Below are 6,009 nucleotides of genomic sequence, written 5' to 3' on the forward strand. Positions count from 1 at the left end.
GAGACATCATTTAGAAGGTGCAATAGAAGCCTACATCTCACTTGTCCGTTCTGTGCTAGAGTTCTGCTGTGAGGTGTGGACATCGAAAAAATTCGAAGGGCAGCTCGTTTTTTACTGTCGCGAAATAGGGGAGAGTGTGTTATGGGTAAGATACACGAACCAGTGGTGGCAATCATTAAAACGAAGGCATTATTTGTTCCGGCGACATTTTTTTCACGAAATTTAAATCACCAACTTTCTCCTCCGAACGCAAAAACATCTTGTTGACGCCCACCTACATAAGGAGATTATCGCAATGAAACAAGAGGAATCAGAGCTCTCACGGCAAGATTTTCGTTTTCTTGCGCTGTTCGAGAATGGAACGGCAGAGAAAGAGTGTGAAAGTGGTTCGATGTACCCTCTGTCAGGTGCTTAGTTGCCAGTTGCATGGTAGTCACGTGAATATAGACGCAGATTACTATGAGAACCATTTCCGATGAAATTAAGCCCACATCGACACACTGGTTTTAATCTGTAGATCAACTTACTAGGAGCTGCGAGAAAGCCTCGTTGCTTCTCGTTCGCCTACGGTAGCCGTTAAAAACTGGTTTTAGAATTGAAAACCCCGTCAAATACTAAATCCGTTATAATAATAAATGAAATGCACCAGTTTGCTTTTGTTCTACAATATTACTTTTATTGCTAACCGATTCTCGGCTTACAAGGCCATCTTCAGACATTTACTTGTAAGCCGAAAACCGGTTAGCAATAAAAGTAATATTGTAGAACAAAAGTAAACTGGTGCTTTTCATTTATTATTATAATGTTGTTATACCAAGAACCGACGGAAGATTCTGTTAATATGACTAAAACCGTTCTATAATCGTGTTCTTAGTGGCAAAGAATCTCAAAGCTAAAGATACCAATTGCGAAATTTGTACTGTATACTTACGGACTCTCGTCGTCAACGTCTTCCTTAACAAGGCACAGCCTACTGCCTTTACCCATCTGTTTTTCTATTCCGCTTGTAGTTCAGGATCTAGGTGAATTCTACGACTTGTCATTGTCATGAGGTGTTGTCTCCAATTTTCATGATACTTTTGAATCTTTTTAGTGCTGATAATATATAATTCTGTTCAGATATCTTCATTTATACATAACTATGTCTCTTCACGTGCAGCCCTTCGTCCTCCTGAGGCGGAATTCTATTGTATTTTTTCTTAATTTTTTGGTAACGCCGTTTTCGCTTCCGTAGGGCAAGACAGGATCCGCCATCACTTCATAAATTTCTTGGTGATCTCTTATTGTAGTTTATGGCTCATTACTCTGCTGACTGTACCACTGGGAACTTGAAATCTGTTATTTTCAATATTGAAGTCAAAATCAAAACGTAAATTGCAGCCCATGTAAGAGAGTCGAGAGTCTTGTTCTGAAACTGAATTATCTAAAACAGTTTTTGATCTGACTGTATATTTCCCTTGGATTGCCAGTACTTTCGTTTTATTACCATAAATTTTAAATTGCTTGCATATTTCTTTCAGCTGGTATACTGATCATTGTACGTCTTTCTCATTCTTGTGAATGATAACGATAACATCAGCAAACAGAAGAACATTTGTGATCTTAATTCCTTTGTTTGTATTACATTTTCATTTACAAAGAGTGAGGTCACTGTAAATATCAGAATGAATAGCAGATGTCACGTCCTTTTCTTACACCTTCGTTAATACCTATTTCTTCTAATAAATACCTACCCATGTTTGTTACAAAGCGTGTATTTTTAAAGACTTTTCACTACCTCTGTTAGGTGATAAAGGTTATCCGCATTCAGGGGCAATCTTCCTTTGGCTATCATGACTGACATGGTCGAAAGTCTGCTCAAGTCCAAAATGGCCATATGTATTTCTCGATTAACATCACTGTGTTTTTCTAAAATCTTCTTAATTACAAACGCATTGTCCATGAATGTATGATATGATATAAATCAGTTTCGTTTCCCAGAAATAACAGCTTCTGTAATATTTTTCTTGCGGTCATTAACTATCGTTGAGTATAGCTAGTAGCCAGAGTTCAGAAGAATGACGCCACGATAGTTTCCGTAGATATGTTGTGCATCATTGCTGTCCTTTGTGTAGGAGTGATAACACGGATGTTCACGGCGCTGACAGAAGTTGAAGGTGGGCTGTGCTATTTGCCATGACGATTTTCTGGAAGTTTTGGCCCTAAATGTGAATGAAGTTACGAATTTGATAAATGTATTCAGTCTCTGTTATATCGATAAAATCATATTCTTTGTAAGACTGTGTTTGACACCGGCGATGTTGGTCAGAGAAGTTAACTTTGCTTTGTCAGAGTACGTCGGATAACAGCAGTAGCAGAGTGTGTTGAACAGTCTGGCAAAGTATTTGATTTGAAAAGGATGGAAGCTGGTCTGCTGTGTTGTGGAGGCAGCATTATTTAAAAAAGTATTTTGTAATAATATGTTTTAAGGAAAGATAGTGAGAAAATGAAATTATACTGATGAAAGAATGATAAAAGTCAACTTTTAAGGTAATTTAGTTTTTTATATTTGTAACTGTGTAGCTTCTTGTTGCTAGAACATTGCGTATGGTTGAAGTTTGCTGCAGAAATTTTGTAATGGAGCATATGGTCCTTTCTTATAGTTTAAACAAGTGTCAGGGGAGGCAATAGTACACAGGGGAGATATTAAGAAATATTAACTGTGTTCAATCACGTACAGTGAGGTGACAAAAGTCATGGGATAGCGAGCTGTACATATATACAGGATGAGTCACCTAACGTTACCGCTGGATATATTTTGTAAACCACATCAAATACTGACGAACCGATTCCACAGACCGAACGTAAGGAGAGGGGCTAGTGTAATTGTTTAATACCAACCATACAAAAATGCACGGAAGTATGATTTTTAACACAAACCTACGTTTTTTTAAATGGAACCCCGTTAGTTTTGTTAGCACATCTGAACATATAAACAAATACGTAATCAGTGCCGTTTGTTGCATTGTAAAATGTTAATTACCTCCGGAGATATTGTAACCTAAAGTTGACGCTTGAGTACCACTCCTCCGCTGTTCGATCGTGTGTATCGGAGAGCACTGCAACATACATCGCGTTTATACAGAATGATCTGCCAACGTTGCTCGAAAATGTCCCACTGGAAACGCGTCGACGTATGTGGTATCAGCATGATGGTGCACCTGCACATTCCGCAATTAACACTAGGCTGACCCTTGACAGGATGTTCGACGGGCGTTTCATAGAACGTGGAGGACGCATAAATTCGCCAGCCCGTTCTCCTGATCTTACACCTCTGGAGTTCTTTCTGTGGGGTACGTTAAAGGAGAACGTGTACCGTGATGTGCCTACAACCCCAGAGGATATGAAACAACGTATTGTCGCAGCCTGCGGCGACATTACACCAGATGTACTGAGGCGTGTACGACATTCATTACGCCAGAGATTGCAATCACCCCTCATGGTAATGTACATGTGCGTCAGTGAAAAAGACCAATAAAAAGGTGTTAGAATGTGGACGTAATGTGCTGTTCCTGTCTCTTCTGTACCTAAGGTCCATCACCGTTCCCTTTGGATCCCTAGGTAATTCGGTGCTCTCCGATACACACGATCGAACAGCGGAGGAGTGGTACTCAAGCGTCAACTTTAGGTTACAATATCTCCGGTTGTAATTAACATTTTACAATGCAACAAACGGCACTGATTACGTATTTGTTTATATGTTCAGATGTGATAACAAAAATAACGGGGTTCCATTTAAAAAAAACGTAGGTTTGTGTAAAAAAACCTACTTCCGTGTATTTTTTTATGGTTTGTATTAACCAATTACACTAGCCCCTCTCCTCACGTTCGGTCTGTGGAATCAGTTCGTCAGAATTTGATGTGGTTTATGAAATATATCCAGCGGTAACGTTAGGTGACTCACCCTGTATATGTTCATATCCGTGTGAATCCCATAGGGGGATAGGACGACATATACAGACGGCGGTAGTATCGTGTACACAAGGTATAAAAGGGCAGTGCAATGATGGAGCTGTCATTTTTACTCAAGTGGTTCATGTGAAAAGGGTTCCGACCTGATTATGACCACGCGATGGGAATTAAAAGGCTTTGAAACCGAAATCGTAGTCAGAGCTAGGCACATGGGGCATCGTTAGGGAATTCAGTATTCCTAGATCCACAGTGTCAAGAATGTGGCGATATGACCAAATTTCAGTTATCACCCGTCAGCACAGACAACGCAGTGGCCTTCACGTAACGACCGAGAGCAGCTGCATTCGTGTGGAGCTTTCAGTGCTAACAGATAACCAGCACTACGTGAAATAACCACAGACATCAATGTGGCAAGTACGACAAACATGTCTGTTGGGACAGTGAGGCGAAATTTGGCGTTAATAGGCCATGGCAGCAGACAACCGACGCTTGTGCCTTTGCTAACAGCACGACAATGTTTCCAATGGCTCTGAGCACTATGGGACTTAACTTCTGAGGTCATCAGTCCCCTAGAACTTAGAACTACTTAAACCTAACTAACCTACGGACATCACACACATCCGTGCCCGAGGCAGGATTCGAACCTGCGACCGTAGCACGACAATGCCTGCAGCACTCTCCTGGGCTCGTGACCATATCGGCAAGACGGCTGGAGAAGCGTGACCTGGTCGTACGAGTCCGGATTTCAGTTGGTGAGAGCTGCTGGTAGGATTCAAGTGTAGCGCAGACTGCATGAAGCCTTGAACCCAAGTCGTCAACAAGGTATGTGCAAGTTGGTGGTGGTTCCATAATGGTGTGGGCTGTGTTTACATGGAACTGAAACGGTCATTGACTGGGAACGGTTACGTTCGCCTACCTAGAGACCATTTTCAGCCATTCATGGAATTTGTGTTGGCAAACAACGACGTAATTTTTATGGACGACAATGCGCCATACCACCGGGCCACTGTTGTTGGCGATTGGTCTGAAGAATTTTCTGGACAGTCCAATCGAATGATTTGGCGACGCAGATCGCCCGACATGAATCGCATCGAACATTCAAAAAATGGTCAAATGGCTCTGAGCACTATGGGACTTAACATCTGAGGTCATCAGTCCCCTAGAACTTAGAACTACTTAAACCTAACTACCCTAAGGACGTCACACACATCCATGCCCGAGGCAGGATTCGAACATGCGACCGCAGCGGTCGCGCGGGTCCAGACTGAAGCGCCCAGAACCGCTCGGCCACACCGGCCGGCTCATCGAACATTAATGGGATATAAGCAAGAGGTCGGTTCGTGCACAAAATCCTGCACCGGCAACATCTTCCGCATTCTGGACGGCTATAGAGGCAGCATGGTTCAGTATTTCTGCAGGGGACTTCCAACGGCTTATTGAGTCCGTGTCACGATGAGTTGCCGGCCGGCAAAAGGAGGTCCGGCACAGTATTGAAAGGTATCCTGTGACTTTTGTCACCTCAGTGCAAATCGCGCTGACTTTAGTTATTGTCTGTGAATAAAAGCACCATTTGGCCGGCCGGTTTGGCCCAGCGGTTCTAGGCGCTTCAGTCTGGAACCGCGCTGCTGCTACGGTCGCAGGTTCGAATCCTGCCTCGGGCATGGATGTGTGTGATGTCCGTAGGTTAGTTAGCTTTAGGTAGTTCTAAGTTCTAGGGGACTGATGACCTCAAAAGTTAAGTCCCATAGCGCTCAGAGCCCTTTTTTTTTCTTTTTTTTTTAAAGCATTTCTGTTCGTCTCAGTACGTATTTCTTTCATTTACCTTCCGTACTGTACTGTAGCAACACTTTGTGAAGAGTTGCCCCACAATTTAGCGACAGTACATTTGTAGAGAGAACTAGCTATTAATTTACACAACAAATGGATGTTAAATTGCAAGAGAGTGGTGAAATTTGCAACTCATCGCCAGTCAGACCCACAGTGATTCAGCACCGTGAGTGTGACGACCTTCCATCTGGGACCCAATACAGATAGCGATAACAACGCTTCAAGGCCTCG

This window comes from Schistocerca serialis, chromosome 7 (genome assembly GCF_023864345.2).
Source record: "Schistocerca serialis cubense isolate TAMUIC-IGC-003099 chromosome 7, iqSchSeri2.2, whole genome shotgun sequence".
NCBI classification, from domain to species: Eukaryota; Metazoa; Arthropoda; class Insecta; order Orthoptera; family Acrididae; genus Schistocerca; species Schistocerca serialis.